Genomic DNA, 17,709 nt, shown 5'->3' on the forward strand with positions numbered 1-17,709 from the left:
TAGAAAAGTTTTTTTAATTGGTCAATGCAGAAGCACAAATGATTGAAAAGGTACATTTTGTATCCTTTGCTAATCAAGTTGTCAGTCTGTTGCATATCTTCTCAGTAGAGTGAACAGGGCTTCCCTAAAGATACACAGAAATGTTTGAATTTGTTGTCTTCTTAGGTAAAAACACTAGTGCTAGCAAAAGCTTTTTCAGAAGGTAAGGTTAGATCACTAGCCATTTATTTTATTAAAGACTTTATGAATTATTTACAACACAAGAAGTTTCAGTTAAGGTAATGGACCTCACTGCTGTCAGCCACTGCAAGGGATCTCAGCAGCATCAGTTTAGTATTCCTAGATATTTACAGGGCTAGCATGAGTCAGTTGAGCTGACCCACATAAATTCTGCGGAATCTGAGCACAAAAACACAGTTGACTGAGGACAGAAAATTCGCCACTCTGACTCCACTAAAGCAGCAGTCATTCTTACAGAGTTACCAGTAGTTCTCAGGAGCTTTGATTTACAGGTACCTAATATTTTTCAGTGGAGATGAAAGCATCAGGTTATTAAAGATGGCAAATTGAAACCAACAGGCAGTTGTCTTCCTTTATATGTTGCCTGTGATATGCTTTGAACCTAGTCTGTGACCGCAGTTAGTAAGCACTCCTGGTACCTGAACAAAAAGCCATGGATTCTTTCTCAGTACAATAGTTTGTATATCTAAGATATGCTAAAGAGATTGAACCTCTAAACTGATGTGATTATAGCTAACATCGATAGGGAATAAGCAAAGTTCTTCATTTGTTAGATGCAAAGATGAAATGGGGCAAGCACTTTTCAAAATAGTCAATATTACTGATGACCTTTTTTCCCCCCAAGATGTATTGAAATAATACTTAGGGATTAAAAAAAAAAAAAGTCTTTCTGCTTCTGCATTCAGTCTTACAGCTGTTTTATAAGAAGTCATATATCCACACAAATTTTAAAGGGAAAAGGCAGAGGGAGCAGAGGTGGTTTGTTTTCTTATTTCAGTAGCATCTAGCAATTCACTGAGCTATTTTTTATGCACCGGACTTCTCAGACCACGTCAAAAAAGACTGTAGACAACTCATTTTTTATTTAGAAAATGTACACTTAATGCCCTTAGCATCTGAAGTTTATGTCTGAATCAAATTTTCTATAGTGCCAGCTTCGGTTTCATTTCATTTTGAATCTGGCAGAAAAGAAGTCACAGAGGGGAAAACAACAGAACTCCACATTCTTTGTTTATGTCCTTTCCCCTCACCGCAGTTGAAGCAGACTATGAATTAATTATGAGTCCATATGAAGCCGATACCTTGGTGACTGAGGTTTTTATATGTTTTGATGTTTTATTACAATATTATATTCAGTGATTGTATTTTCCTTGTTTCTGCTCACATTCAAAGTTGCAAAGATCTATATGCATATGTTTTTCATTTTTTTCTAAGCAGATAAGTTATCTGAATGTAGTTAATTTTAGTGCTAAATATGTTCTTTTGGTACATATTCAAGCAGTTGCTCAGGGGAAAAAAAAAATAAAGATTTAATACCGAAGGGGAATACTGAATAGCTTATTTAGTTCTAAGAATCGCTATTCCCCTGCAGCTCCAAATGAGCTATGGGAATTAATATTTTCTTTATCTCTGGAAATAAATACAGACCTGTGACATTAATTATGGATGTGTCTTTATGGAAAGTATGGATCAAAAGGATTTATACACAAATAATTATACAGCAAATGTATTCAGCACTTGTCCCAGAAAGAGATGAAAATCACATTATAACCTCACAAAAAGCAGTAAATAATTAGAAGGTCATTCTTATAAAGGAACATGAATCATTGAATAAACGATCATGGTACCAAAACATTTGTTGCAATACAGTCAAATACCAGAGGACTTTGTCCAAGAAATATCCTAAGGATGTAACCTGGAAAAGTCTACTAAAAAAAAAAAAAAAATGCCAAAAAGTTTTGACAGCCTCATAAGTAACTGTCTCACAATGTTCTCCAAAGCACCTTCTAGAATGGAGTCCTAAAAGACCTTTAAAAATGAATACTGAGTGTATGTGGGAAGTTGAGTCATGTTCCTGCAACAACACCGAGCAAGTGTTTGAATTGTCTATCATGTCTAATATAAGCAGTTCCTCATATGTGGACACTGATACTGCAACTCTGCACAACAGCTCAGCTGATACAGCACAGCTATTGCAGCTAAGCTGAGAGAAAGTCTGTAAGCTAAAACCACTCCAGATAATGAAAGGAAAAAACCTATTTTTTGAGATAGCGAGTGGTTCAAGGATTCAAGAGGAAAAATTCTGACATCAAAAGGCATAAAGCTCTTAAGCTGTGTATATCCTCTTTTCATTGTGCATGGTAAAAGACCTCAAACAAAACTGACCCAGGGAGCTGGGTTATAGACAGCCTCCCACTGCATACAGTGCAGGACTTCAAGGCTTGAGAAGTCTTTGGACTTGATAAAAATTAAGTGCAAAATTTGATAGCCTGTCACAGTGAGGAGCTAAGACCACATGATTTAGTCTCCCCTTTTGAGCTTAGCTTCATGAATGTAAGGCTCTCTCAAGGAAAGCATGGCTCTGATTTTTAAAGAAAGGCACTATTATCAATAGAATGCCTTGATGAAAACAGCTGCATCTTGCCCAGGCTGGCAAGGACCTTGTAAACAGAGGGCTTGGAATAGCTTCATGAATAGCTGGCAAATCAGTACAGGACTGTGCTTCAGAGGTGTGAAAGAACACTACACTGCAGAGTGCCCTAAATGTCTGAAATGAGGGAGGTTTTTAAACCACACTTAAAGTATTCTTGCACATCATTTTACAAAAGCAGAAAGAGCATGTCAGAAGATTTAGCTCAAATAAGACATAGACTAGCAAAAGTTGACGTGGCCTCCATATGGTGGTAGATCAAAGAGGTCAAAATGCTTAATATTCCTGGGGAAAAAAAAAAACTTCCTCATTAAGGTACTTAATTTCTTCAAGAAGGAGCTCTGAAGGTATACAAATAAGCCATCTATAAATCTCAAACTTGTTTGAATTCAAAAAGAGTCTTAGGAATAGGCTAGATAAACTCTCACATGAAAGTATTTACAGAACTGCCAATGTTGTTGGGATTGAAGAGTAATGAGCACAGTGACTCAAGAGTAAAAATATTAATATGGAGGGGAAAAAAAAAGCAGAGATTAAGGTAACACTGAGAAGAGTTAGTCTGATTAACCTGATTCCTCCTCACCTGATGGTGAGCTGCTGGAGAGGCAGACACTGCTCTCACTGGACCTGGCAGTTATATTAGTGCCTAGCCCCCAGCTCATTAGTCTTACCTGTCTGCTGTGCACAGTCCCCAATAAGCAATTGATGCGTCCTACTAATTGTCCATTTCCTGCTTTCAGAGACTGCGAAATGTGAAAGATTCCAAGACAGCTGTAAATAGAACCACCAGAGTGCCCTACCCTCTTGACTGTAACTTATTTTCTCTCTCTTGAGTTAATCCTTAAATTATCTTAAAAGAAAAGGAAATAATAGGAAGTGGCAAATACAGCTTTATTTCAACTGCAAGCTAAGATGAAGGCAGCATCATGTTGGTAATACTTTCTCCTTCTTCAGACATACTTCAAGTGATTAGGTCATATCTGTCTTTTTCAAGGCTACTGGAAAGAGTTAAGCCACCAGGATAAGATTCTGCTTTCTGAATTTTAAGCAGAAAGAGCAGTATCTTTTGTCAGAAGTCAGTCTGACTTCAGCCCCAAAGCATCACGGAGGAAACACATTAGATGCTGTACCTACTGTATTCCACTAGCTCTAGGTAGCTTCCAGATAAACTTGTTTTGATTAATTCTCTCAAGCTGTAGTTCTCCCAGTATACCAGAAAGAACTTAATCAGCCTCTATGATCTCTGGAGATAATTCCCCTACAGTTTAGGATCTGTAGCAAGTAGAATTATGGACGCATGCAGGATTGGATCTAAGATATCTTCTGAGGTAGAACAACTGATTTGTTTTGCTAATTTCAAGACAAGCCATCAACTCCAGGAGAAATGTACATAGCATATTTTAAAAATCCATGTAAATTAAAAATATGTTGAGCCTAATTAAAAATCCTCTTGCTTCAAACTTCAAAACCATGAAAGCAAAATGAAAAAGTAGTCAAATTCTTTATTCCATGGAAATTTTAAATATTTATCGCATATTGGTAGGACTGAGTCACTTGGGAAGTCATTAATTAATTAGCAGAAATGCATGATCTCTTTTGAATATCAAAGGCTTCTAATAATTACAAATCCACATCAGTTCAAGTCATGAAGGCTTTAAACATTATGGGAGGTGAAAACAAGCTAAGAAGTTGAGAACTATAGAATTTATAACAATTGAACCAGATGTATTTTGATCTAGTATTGCTCGATAAGGAGAGTAATACCATAAATATGATACCATCGATTATCTGGTGCTCTCTGCAGTTAACAGACCAGCTTTCACAGCTTTATTATCTATAACCAGGCCTACAGGATGGTTACACTATCAATGGTATACACTTCAGATATTACTAAAAGGACTTCAAAGCAAGTGAGCTAACAGATAGCATCAGAAAGTAAACTTACTTTTTAATTGTATACAAAAATATTAAGATTTCTGTAGTACTATTTTACACAAGTAAATGAATAAAAAACAAAGAACCAAGGACAAACGCTCAAGAAAACCCCTTTCTCTTCCTCCACAATGCTCTGATGGAAGAGAAAACACAAAGCTCTCATCATGTATTCATGAGAAAATCAAATTGTTTCAATGGGAATGTCAATGCTGCCTATTTATAAGGAATTTAAATCAGATTGTATTAATTAAACCCTAAGTCTGACTGTTGTCTGCAAGGACACACGAGAACAATCTTAAAAAAAAAAAAAACATTCTATGCAAAAAGCATTTCTGCTCTTAATTCATTAGGTCACTCCATAAACGTTGCAAAATCTTTGGTTGCAGTTTATGAAGCAGGTATTTCCATAAAGAAATGCAAAAAGAAAACATTGGAGTAGAAAATATTATCCAAGCTTCAATGATTTTATTACAGATAATTGAGCCTAAGTTCTATTATTCTCCCATAGGTAGCAGACAGAACAAATTGCAAAAACTAAAGCACTGTCAAGTATGGTAATTCTTAGACAATACAGCAATTATAAATATCCTGACAAGCTGTAAAGGCAGAAATCTATAATACATAATGATGTACACCAACAGAAGGCAAACGGATGGTGAAAAATGAAGAGAATGAGCTACTCAGAGGGTGCAAAGGATTCCTTGAATATACTAGTGACAAATCTAGCATTCCCTACTTCATTCTACACGTGCAGTGCCAGTACAGTAACCACAATAAGAGTCAACATAGTTTAATTAAATCTTTATGCTGGATTTTGTTTTGTTTTAGCTAGGTGATTGCCAATTCATATTTAATGAAAGTTAAGTAATCCCAATATCCTTATGTTAATAGATTGCTCAAACATAGTCACATTCCTAGTATCAATAATGCAGATAACCGGTAGGAAAAAGAAAAAGCTGTTTATGAAGAGTAGAAGATACCCCCAACCCAGCTTCTTTTGCAGTCTTACTACAGAAACTTGAGTAGCACCAGACTGCAGAATCTAGGAGCTGTTAAGAACTGGTCGCATTACTTGCTCTAAGTATATGAAATCCATTCCTTTTAAGGTTGACCTGAAGAACTTTGAGATTAAGAGCATGCTACAAGTAGTCTAATTTGAAAACTGTATCACTCTCAGCCCTCCATTCTCCCAGGTTAGGAAAAAGAGTCCCAGTTCTATGACTGCATAAGGAAATCACACAGAAAGATCTCTTCTCTGGTTTGACCCTCCTTCCCCTTTCCCAAAATCCATCAGTCAAGGCATCATCCCACAGAAGACATCAAAATTCCATGTTCCTTGGCTTTTCTTATGTTTTTGTATTACTTAGACTTTTTTCCCCCCAAGACATCCCACAGCATGAACTATCAGACCTCTGAAATGGTATATAATGCATGTAATAAAATCAGTGTTTTTATCTTTAATCTGCCTATTCAACAAACCTGAGGCATCAGATATACTCAGTCTGCAGTAAAGACTCTCCAGAAAACTTTCTACTTGCTGCCCTATCCTGTAAGCACTGCAATCAATGCTACAGTCAGAGTGCCCAAGAAGAAAAAAAAATAGATGGAAAACGAGAAAGGAAATGGTAGCAGTTGCCTAATATTGCAGTGAATTAAGGAAGTGCAGAAGTCTGGGCATTTATTCTAGCCTCAATAATTGAGTCTGTCATTTTACTCTGGTCCAAAAATCCTCTTCACTCAAAACATACCTTGCTGCAAAATTCTGCAACAGTACCTTATTTCTTCCCTTGCAAGAGTGGTGAAAGCATTTATTGCCCTTGTTCCATTAGATGCAGGGAGGTTATACTACTAAGAATTTATCTGTATTCTTTCAAGAAAGAAATTGCAAGGTGTTAATAAATAGATATGTTGCACCTTACTCAACCCTGATTAGCTAGGAAGTGAATGCAATTAATTGCAAAGGGACTGCTCCAAAAGTAATGTCTGCTATATTATTATATTTACTTATACCAGAAACAGGTAGTGACAGTATGGAAGTAGAGGCGGAATTTCGTGGCTAACATTCAATTAAATTTTGTTGCCATGCAAAAGATAGCTGCAAAGGGGCAGTCTGAGAGGAAAAAGTCAGTCAAAACAGCAGCCCATGGAGTGGCAACACATGAATTCTCTACCAATTAAAAATTTCAGCACACAGTCCTCAGGAGGTAACAGGACATGCACTGTCTTTTAGGATAGGAAAGGGGTGATCCTCCTGGATTTCCCAGAACCCAGACAAGCCATCAACTCTGACTGATGCACTACAACACTGACTAAGAGACAGAACAGAGAAGATAACTTTTCCCTTGCAGCACGATAATGTCAGGCTCCATACTATTTTGAAGATCATGGAGCACACTGCCACAGTCCTAAAAAATACCCACTATATAGTCCAGATATGGCACCTTGTGACTTCCATCTGCTTGGACTAAAGAAAGACTGACTGCTTGAATGACATCTCCCTAGCAACAACACCATCATAGCAGTAGTTAAGCAGCTGTTGTAGTTTCCATGGAAATAAAGAGAGGGCATAACTTTCAGAGCAACCTACACAAACTAAGCCTATGCCAGATACCATGTATCTCTTCAGAAGAATAGAGAACTAAGGAAAAGCAGATGGTGGGGAAAAAAAAAATAAATAAAAAAAAATCAATCTCGGACATAGCTGCAAGCAGCTGACTTTGGTTCTTGAGGAGAAGCACAGTCCATGCCCTATTGTAGAACATAATTTATAGAAACAAAGTAGAAAAGGCTTCCAGCAACAATGCATTTAACAGCATTTATCAGCAATCTCATCTCCTCCACCGGCTTCTTTCTGAAGAGAAATTCACTCTGTTGTAATTAATTCCTGTCTCACAGGAATAGGTGGACAGTACCTACCAGGTGCAATGTGACTTAAATCCTCGTCTGTATCTGTCTGTATTGTACAAAAGCAGCTGTATTGTTTTGATTACCATTTCACTAACTAGTGCCTGTTTTCTCCACTCCAACAGATTTAGACTTCTATCAATCTGCATTTCACAAAGGCAGCTCAAAGAGCCATTTTTAATTTTTCTTCTTCCCCCATAATTCACAAGTGAACAATTCCCAGTGCTTTTTTTTTTTTGCCCTCAGTGTATATTACGCAATGAAAACTGAACTAATAATCTTCTTAGACTCTGAAGTTTAATAATAACATTCTGCTCATGAGTGATTCATGCTGAGAAAAAAGCTTAAACACAAAATTAATATAATTATAAAGATTGCCTATGAGACCCCAGGAGGAAGAACCATTCAAGGCCAGAGAGTTTAACCTTATAAAAGATATAACAAAAGCACAGGAGGAAAAAAAAAAAAAAAAAGTCAGGCAAAACCAAGGCAGGCCAGCCACAGGAGAAATATCTTGATTGCAGTTGAACAGTTTCATTTTGCCAAAGGAAAAACGATTTGTTTCATTGTTTTTTTTTAGAAGTACTAACACAACAGTGACAGCAGCTATTATGAAGGGTTGAGCAAAGCACAATAGTACTCTTTTCCTCTGCTTCTGTATAGACTACTAAGTATAGTGGGAGGGGGGAGAGGGGGGAAGACTTTGATCACTACTTAATAACTCAAGTGAAGTAATGATAATAGCAGTGTTTACTTTAAGGCCCAGAAGTGTAAATAAAGCTACCTTATGTTCTATTTTACAGCTGTATCCTACAATTTGCTCTAGTTTATAATCTTCTTTATGGAAGAAACCAACTCCCAAAAGAAATCTCATACAAGCCTCGCATTTTCACTTCTATCGTGTGCAAAATAATGTTTTGTCTGCCAAGAAACTTGAAGAACAGAAGTAGAACAAGAGTAGAAAAAAAGAAGTTCCTATAAATCCTATAGAAAGAATTGGTTGCCAACTATAAGGTTTCATTGTACTTTTTTATTCCTCTCCCCTAACCCCAGTCTGAGGATGCATTTCCAGAATTTTTTATTTTTTTTTTTAAAAACAAACCTTGAGTTTTTCCTTCTGCTCTCATTCCACCTTTTCACTTTCCCACATATAAAAGCTGCTTCTAGGATATAAGTTGCCACCATAAGCTTCTAGTTGAAGGGCTGAGGCCACAAAGTAACTTGTTTACATCAATTTCTCAACACTATGTTTTTTTTTAGTTCATGTCTTATTTTCCTACAATTCTTTCACCATTGATACTAATTCCATATACCCCAGGTATTTATCAATTTATTGTTTTTATGCTTTCCCACACTTCCATTTTCCTGATTTATCTCCATAAACCTCTAGATTCATAGCTCACTTTAGCTAAGAGAGAAGGAATATTTCATACTTGCTTCTAATAAGAAAAACAACTTAAATGGACTGAAAAAACACCTTGAGGCAATCAAGACATACATGGGGTAAGTAAGTAATAGTGAACTGGGGTGAATGACCACAGTAGCCTCTATTAGAACAAGAACCTGAAGCATGTTATGTGATAACACTGTACTAATGAGATCCCTCTCAGTTCTCTCCAGGCCAAACAGTTCCAAGTCTCTCAGTCTTTGCTCACACAGAAGATGTTTCAGGTCTCCAACCATCCCTAGGGTCCTAGTCTGCAGGAGATTATACTGATACCTCACTTCTTTCAGCTAGGGTGAACAACACTGCATCATGCCCCTACGCTCCTCCCCAGCCTGTACCTGGGAGAGCAGCTGTAAGTTACCCCAGCATTATATCCTGCCTAGAGCTTCCTTATGTAATAACTATACACAGTCCAGAGAAAACTCTCCAAATCAAAACAGCTATCATCTCCAACGACCTCTAAAAAGGTTTAGCACTTTTAGCACATCTGCTTAGAAATGAAAGCCTTCAGAAGGGAGAAACTAAATAGCAAAAAACACTATCTTACTCATCTGCTAGTCCTATGAAGCAATATAACTATTTCTGACAAGTGCTTTACAATACCAATGATCATACTTAAAAAAAATTTGACTTACTCAGCTAGCGATGAAGCTCTCTAACTGTAAGACACTCCTTCTCAGGGAATAGCCTTCATCCAGAAAGCATTCCCTTTCTGGAAGCTAGCTCTTAAATGGTCCTAGAGAAGGTTGGACCCAGGATCAGCTGGGAAGCACAGGTAAATTGTTTGCACATGTGCTTCCTGGGCCAGCGATCCCCTTCACCAGGTGCTCAATTATCAGTTCAGACTGTGATAACAGTTCCCCTACACCATCTGTAACAGAACTGTGGCTTTGCAGGGGAGATTTACACTTAAAACTCTCTTTAGCTGGATAAAAGAAAGAAAATGCAGTACTTTAACATTGCACATGTTATATCTTCCCTCCTGCAATCCCAGACAGTGGAGAGGCTGAGTACAATTCTATTACTTCTTATGCTTCATTAACAAGGTAATTTGCTAAGCTATATCTCAGCGACCCTGATTGCAAGTCCTGTGTTTGCTAAGGTGCCGTTAATAAATTAATCAGAAGAGTGAAGTTTACACAGGAGTCACAGAGAAGTTAATTTGATTCCTCCTCATATTCAGTATTGATCATTTCTTAGAAAAGAAAAATAAAACCAGAAATTTGATGCTCCTTCTGGAGGCCTAGCTGTGTTTTTAGTGTTACTGTCTCAGAAGAGCAATATTTAGTAGGTTGACCACTAACATTAGGGGATTATGCATAGGTAGCTCTCAGCTGTACGTTAGCATCCCTTTCAGAGCAGTATTTAGCAGGGCGTACATTGCCTCTCCTTCAGGAGGAAACACTGCTTCTGACACTGCCTTTAATCACACTGGCATGCTCTCTCCTGGATGGTACTCATCCAGGAAGTAGCTGAAGGACAAATAGGAAATACAGCTTTTGTTGCTATCAAGCTAAAAATATATGCAAAAGAGTCAGTCCCACTTTAATGCTCTAGTAGCTGACAATTTTTTTTATGAATAAGTGCTGGCAAGACAGATCGAGTAGGGAACTCAACAGAAGACAGCTGCTTAATCTGCCGGAAAAAATGAATCTGGTTTAATCCATGTTGTGTGTTCTACAAGCAGCAAACAGCCATAGTGCAGAACCTGAGGGGCTAAACTGATCTCTCAGCAATTGCCTTCCATAGAAAATATTAATACGTTAAATAGAACCATAGAATTAAGGTTGGTAAAGATCTCTTAGATCACTGAGTCCAACCATCCACCTACCACCAGTGATGCCAATTAAACCATGTCCCTCAGTGCCACATCTAAATGTTTCTTGAACACCTCTAGGGATGGTTACTCCCTGGGCAGCCAATTTCAGTGCCTGACCACTCTTCTAGGAAAGGAATTTCTTCTAATATCCACATTGAGCCTCCCCTGCTGCAACTTAAGCTGATTCCCTCTCATCCTAAATCTAGGTTGTATATCCACGTAGAAATCTTTCTGTTCTGAGCACTCTAATATTAAACCCCTTTGTTTCACGATGCATTTGGATCTGAGAGACAGAATGTCTCAGGAGCAGAAGCAAGCAACTACATGCTAGGGCAGCATGGATGTTTATACATTTTGTTTGACACATGCACACAGGCAGACACTTAGATAATCCTAGTAAACAGCAAGCAGAAACTCCCTAAACAAGTGCAATATGAACCCTAGTAAGCTAAACCTGAAGCTCCCTTAAGCAAGCACAACATTACTTACCAACCCTTGAGAGATGGACAAAGCTCTGAGTAGAAGGAACACACCTTCGGATTCGGTAGGTAGTGTCAGCAGGGTGTCCTGTGCTTCGAAGTGCACTTTCCTCTAAAATCCACTACAGATTCCCTCCTACTTCTCTCCAGGATATGCAGGGGTGTTTCCACTTGCACACTGTGTCCGCATGGCCAGTATGTGATGCAGAGCCCAAGTGGAACACGTGCCTGCAAGCAAGCTCAACTATCTGCAAAACAAGATAACTGCCAAGGTCAACTCCCCACCAAAACAAGACAAACAGCTCTAGCTGCAAATACTGCTTTCCTTAAAACAGTCATGTGGCCCATGGTTCTAGTCACAAAGCCATCCAATTATGTTCCCAGAATCCTTTGTTCCAATGCAAGATCATCCTTTGGTCAGAACTTTTAGGTCCCTGACATATCAGTTTATTCTTTTTCCTTCTATAGTAAAAAACTTTTAAAACCATTACTGCATCTTATAATGTTGGTTTTTTTTCCTCACCCTTTGTGTGTGTGGGTTTTGTACTCGTGTTTAGAGTCAGCCTTTAGAAATGGAAGTTTTAAGTGAAGCTCATAGATGTATTTATAGAAACGTAATTAGCAACTTAAATGAAGGAAGTTACCTTGCCAAGTCTCATCCTTAGCTGTACAGCTGACCAATTGCATACCAGAGAGAATTTCTTCATACGTTATACAGTCTGCAATAAAACCTCAGCTTCTGAGGCATAGGTCTTTGAGAAACAAAGGGCCTCCTCTCTTCTGCTTCCTTTCTGCTTCTCTGGTGACTCAGAACCAGACTCTAGCGTAATTACTAGAGACTCAGAGGGTCGCACTGCTGCTGAGGAAACACATGGCTCTGTGGGGAAGGCATTATCTGTCCCTGATGGCTGCAGTGTGCTCACACAGTCCCAGACCAAATATCAAGCTGTGATCCTATGGGGGAAGCCTGATTGCAGGAACACTGCCTGTCTGCCTGCCTTGCAGGGCTCAGAAAACAGAGATAATGATGGGCATTGGCAAGAATAATCTGACCTACTAATGGGAGTAGGTCTCCAAATTACCTGCCACCACAGGGGGAAAAAGGACCTGGATGCTTCTCTGAAAAAAATCAATAATAGCCTCTGCTCAAGGCACAGCATTGATCAAAAGAGCAAACAGAATGTTAGAATGCAAACGGAACGATGTTGAAAATGATATTGAAAGTGAACTCCATCATATCAATCAGAAAGCTTCCTCTGAACCACTGTTCTGTGCTGATCACTTCATCAAAAAAGAATGTATCACAGGGTTTAGAGAGAAAGCAAAAAGGAAGAAATGCTTGGGAAAACATCAATTATGTGAGGAATGGAATTACTGGGACAGGTCAGCTTCAAGAGGTACTATTTAGGGTGCCATGAATAATACATTCAGTAAATTGAATTTAGGGTAGCAGGGAATTTTATAACCACCTGGTTTAGTAGAAAAAGTAAATTTGTCAAAACAGAAATATTCTGCGGATATGTACTATTTCAGAAAATGACTTCAAAGAAGTCACAGCCAAAGGCTTCTGCCTGTCAGGGACTTTTCTCCCATAGGAAACATGAGTGACTTTCTCCAAGCACACTAGGATAAAGATTTTCAGATCTGTGTCATGGATCATTTCAGAACAGAAAGCAAAAATTTAGTTCAAAATCCCAGAGCAAAGCCGTACTGGGGATGACCAAAAATTTGAAACCCAAGGCTCTGGGAGCTTTGGATCCAATAACACTGCGCTATAAAGCTGGAAAAGCATGAGCAGAACTGGAATTTACATTGTACTGAATGACTGTCATGGGGACAATTATGTGTCCCCCATACGTGGGGCAGGTGAAAGGACACAAGTTCACACGGCCTGCTGCCCTGATGCTAAAGGTCTGTGGGACAAATTTCCTTCGGGAATACTTGGGAATGTGTCTTCCCCAGAATGCTCCAATAAGTAGAATTGTGGCAGCATGATTATAGCTTTCTACACCTTAATTTTAAGAACTCTCTATTTTAACCTTAAATCAAAGCAAATTTTCATTTCTTTGATAATAATCTGTGGAAAGTCCTAGAATTCAAGGAAATACAGGAAAAGTGGCATTACAAGATTCATAGGAACTGTGTTAGGAATTATAGTGTCACATACATGACAAGGGGACAAGAGGGGATGATATTACACTTTTACAAAATGAAATATTGGAACATAACCTTTTTGAAATGTCATAATTTTTAAAGGAGTAAAAATACCAATTATCTGTTTTCAGTGTAGTTACCTTTTTTTAGAACATGAAAGAACTTGAAACCTGATTTTGAATTCATTTAGTATACGAAATAAAATGAAAAAGAAAAAAAGCTATAAAGCTCATTGTTTCAATCATACTAGGTGAGAGGAAGATATATCTAGAAAGAACACAAAAATCAATCACTTCAAGCCACGAGATCACCACTAAATGAAGAAACTTTCCAATGCAATTACTCTTTATATCTTTGCTTTGGAAATGCCTACAGTTCCTCCAAAGCTACCTGTTCTCAATACTCGAGGAATCTGGTTATGGGGATATCTGGATTGTTAGATTCCCTGAAGAAGGAATGTCTTCAGCCATCTTACCCTATGCATGTAGGGACTGGGAAAAATTGCAAACATTGTCATTTCCATGGAAAGGGAAGTACAGGTCACAAATTTACAGTACAGACAGCTCAATTAATCCAGTCACGTGGCATGTGGAAAAACAGTTCCTTTAGCAACAGCTAAACAACTTACATTTAAATTATATATATATGTATATGTATGAACACAAATGTACATACAGGAGAATTTATTTTCAGGGCATGAATTCTTTGTGATTGTTTGCCTGATATTTACACTAGAATGAAGAGGTGGTTTTTTTCTACAACAGCTCTGATGAAAGTTGTATATCATAGAATCGTAGAATCACCAAGTTTGGAAATCACCTTTAAGGCCATCTAGTCCACATTTACATACCACCAGTATTTCCCCACTTAACTATGTCCCTTAGTACCACGTCTAAACATTTCTTGAACATTTCCAGAGTTGGTGACTCCAACACCTCTTTTGGTACCTATTCCACCACCTTGCCAGTCTTTCAGAGGTTTCTCATATTATTGAACCTGAACCTCTTCTAGCACAAGTTTCTTCATTTAGGCTATTCCCACTCATCCTATTGGTATTTATGCAGGAGAAGAGGCTAACTCTCACGTCACCACAACCTCTTTTTGTGTAGTTGCAGAGAGTATACTCTCCTTGAATTACCTGTCACTTCTTCTATTGGAGGTACACTTTCTTTTTCTCCTGGAGTATCAGCAAAAGTTGTCTGTTCATCCACATCAGTTTTCTTCCCCTTCTGCTCATCTTATAGCACAGGGGAACAACCCACTCCTGTGCCTTCAAGACTTCCTTCTTGAGGAATTACTAGCATTTCTGGATTATTTTATCCTTCAGGACTGAATCCCAAGGGACTCTCCTACCAGCATCCTGAACAGTTCAAAATGTGCTCTCTGGCAGTCAAAGGTAGCAGTCTTGCTGATCCCCCTCCTGACTTCACCAAACACAGAGAACTATTCATGGTTCTATTCATGAAATTTCATGGTCACTCTGTCTAAGATGTCTCCCAGCCTCTACATCTCCCACCAGTTCTTCTCTGTTTGTAAACAGAGGTCTAGCAGGGCACCTCCTCTGGTAGGATCTCTTCCCAGCTACATCAGAAAGTTGTCTTCCATCATTCTAGAAACCTAAAATCTTCAAGAGGTGAATGATATAATCTGATTTGTTAAAAACTATTTCCATTTTGCCTCCAACAAAAAGTGTTGCCAGTCTGTTAGAGTACACCTTATGCGCTGCCGTTTCTTGGTTTTAAACTGTGCTAGTGTGTACTGTCCTGGGGATTATAAAATAATGGCCTTTACACCAGCTTTTTCCAAAACACCAAATGTCAGATCAGTCATGCTTCAATCAGGGGATGAGAATCTGCTGTGAGTCCCTGAAGTGTGTCTGTTCAAAGTAATGCAGTGCACTCAAGGGCAAATAAAACAATAGGAAATCAGAAGAGTTCAACTACTGTGGCTATTTATTCTGCAGCAACTTCAGTCCTAGCCATGGTGATAGTCTTCTAATGCTTTAAATCAAACAGCCGGTATCTGTGGCCTTGAGGTAAGAAATGTTCAACATCTGTCAGTTTCCAGACTTGAAACATTGCAGCAACCCTTCCTGTCAGTGCACCATGAATCTCAGTGCTACTGTCATGTGCTGTTTTCACTAAGGAACACGACTGTCACTTCACAAAACACTGAACTAAGAGAAAATTTTAAGTAACTTGCAAAATAATGTGGTTATAGTATTTTAGAATTCCACAAAACAGCAGCCATAACCTTTCATTTTTTTAACAGTCTAAAACTACTTTTGACATCTGGCCGTGGCATGAGAAGTTGTATCACAGTTTACTTCAGTAGGCCGCCTGTCCAAGCTGTATCTGCCTTGTGTGCCATTTGGCCAGTGAGAAAGAAATAATGATGCAAACGTAAGTGGGAATAAACTGAATATCAAACCACCCAAAGCATTTAATTTCTAAATGTTCATAGGCTGGCACTTTGGAGCACAAGCTATTCAGTGCTTCTCTCTTTTATTGCTAACCAGGTGCTCCCTGTGCCAAGAGAACAAAGTTTTTGGTTGAAAGTAGCCAACTGAAATAGCTGGCACAAGGCACTTCTTATCTGTTTACCATTTTCATCTATTTACAAATGACTGTCACATCTCTCTGATTGTTGTTGCTCCTTCAGTTCTGTATCTTATATGTCCAGTTGGCAAATTTGACTTCACAAAAGTCTTGCTGGATTTTACATCTTCATTCACTCCAGGAGGAATAACAGTTTGGAAGGCCACGGTGGATACTGTAATGAAAATCTGGGAAACCACTGAGTTCTCTGCTGTGCTTAGTCAAAGCACACTTGAATTTTAAAATATGAATAATTTTGATGAAGTCAATGGAATTGCAGTCAGTCATGTCAGAGTATGCTTTGCCTGATGCATGCTCCTCTACAACATTCTCGTCTTCAAAATCTGTTCTTCAGGATTCCCCTGCAGTGCAGGAGGAGCTGTGAAGATGAAAGAAGCACTTCTTTCCTCACAGTGGAAATTCATTAATAAACCTTCACAATGGATGAACAGCAGCAATCTTTGAAGATACTGCTTTTGTCCACGGGGAGCAAAATGTGTCAGAAAAAATAAACAAAAAATAAAAAAGCATAGAATTATACGTGTAATCTGAAAAGAAGAGTCAAAATTTATAGGAATTAACTTTCTAAATAACTGAAATATTCTGTTGCTCAGAAAATCTGCCCACTAGCAACTACAGGAGTGGAATAACCCTATGAGTCTTACCTGTGTGTATGCTCTTTGCTGATTGCTGCTACCACAGCCTGTGTCTTGATCCATTGCAAACTGGCTGTGGCAGTACACTTTCATTTCAGGCTTGACATATTTCCTGATCTAATTTTTGTTTAGTGTGAGCTGAAACGTGCTCTGAGACAAGAAAACTGACTTTTTTAGTAGGAAGGAAGAGGAACTGTAGTCTTGGCCTCATTTTGGATAAAACTTGATTTGGAACTATTTGCAGCATTAATTTCACTTTGGAATGCAAATGAACACACAGGCATTCTTTTGTATGAAGTTATTTCGAGTTATATTTACCATCAGGTTGTATGAACATCTATTTTATTTAATTTTTTATTGTTATTACTTTATCTTTGCCTGCATGACCGTCAGGAGATGTAGGGCTAAAGAAAGCATCCATGTTTACAGGAACATTATCATCTCACAACATTTTGCAAATTCTGCTCTTTACTTTTGCCTAACTACCTTTTTCTTAAGAAACTGGAGATAGAAGAAGCAGCAGAACTTCTGTATTTTAAGCACAAGAGCTTTACTCTCACTACCTCTATACCACAATAGTGTTCTTCTGTCATTATTTTCATCTCGAAAGAAAAACAGTATGTGAAAAGCAAAGGCATTTAATTTCTCCTTCTGAGATTCCTCAATTTCATATTCACTAAACAGAGAATGAATGAATAGGTTTTGTTATCAGTTTTCCAGTTATCTGCAGCTTTACCAATCTCCATTTCTTGGAGGTATTATAGTTTAAGCTCCATTTTCCACATATTCCTTCACTGACCTCGAGGTGTGGTCCATATCACAGCTGTCTCAATACAAAAGTTAATACTACTCAGATGCAATTCTTTTCCTTCCAATGCTTTTCTCTTTTCTTTGTAGTAACAACAACAAAACTTTCTGGAGCAAGTCCAAGAGTTCAGGTTAAGATAAAGAAGCAGCACTATGAAAGTTCTGTGGCGCTGCTGTGAGATGCCAGCAGGCCATAAGGACTTCCAGGAGCACTGGCAGAAGGTGGAAGCCTGGGAAGAA

At 38.3% G+C, this 17,709-nt stretch overlaps 1 long non-coding RNA gene across 2 annotated transcripts in view; it reads right to left on the reverse strand.

The window, feature by feature from the left end:
• LOC122158846 overlaps positions 1 to 11,455 on the reverse strand; it is a 90,597-nt gene extending 79,142 nt beyond the window's left edge. For both annotated transcript variants that reach the window (XR_006168312.1, XR_006168311.1), the window contains exon 1: positions 11,266 to 11,455. This is a non-coding gene — a long non-coding RNA (uncharacterized LOC122158846). The remainder of the gene's footprint in view (positions 1 to 11,265) is intronic.
• Between the last annotated feature and the right edge of the window lie 6,254 nt (positions 11,456 to 17,709).

The sequence above is a fragment of the Centrocercus urophasianus genome, unplaced genomic scaffold (genome assembly GCF_019232065.1).
Source record: "Centrocercus urophasianus isolate 14NV4802_14NV808 unplaced genomic scaffold, USGS_Curo_1.0 seq_15, whole genome shotgun sequence".
Classification (NCBI taxonomy): domain Eukaryota; kingdom Metazoa; phylum Chordata; class Aves; order Galliformes; family Phasianidae; genus Centrocercus; species Centrocercus urophasianus.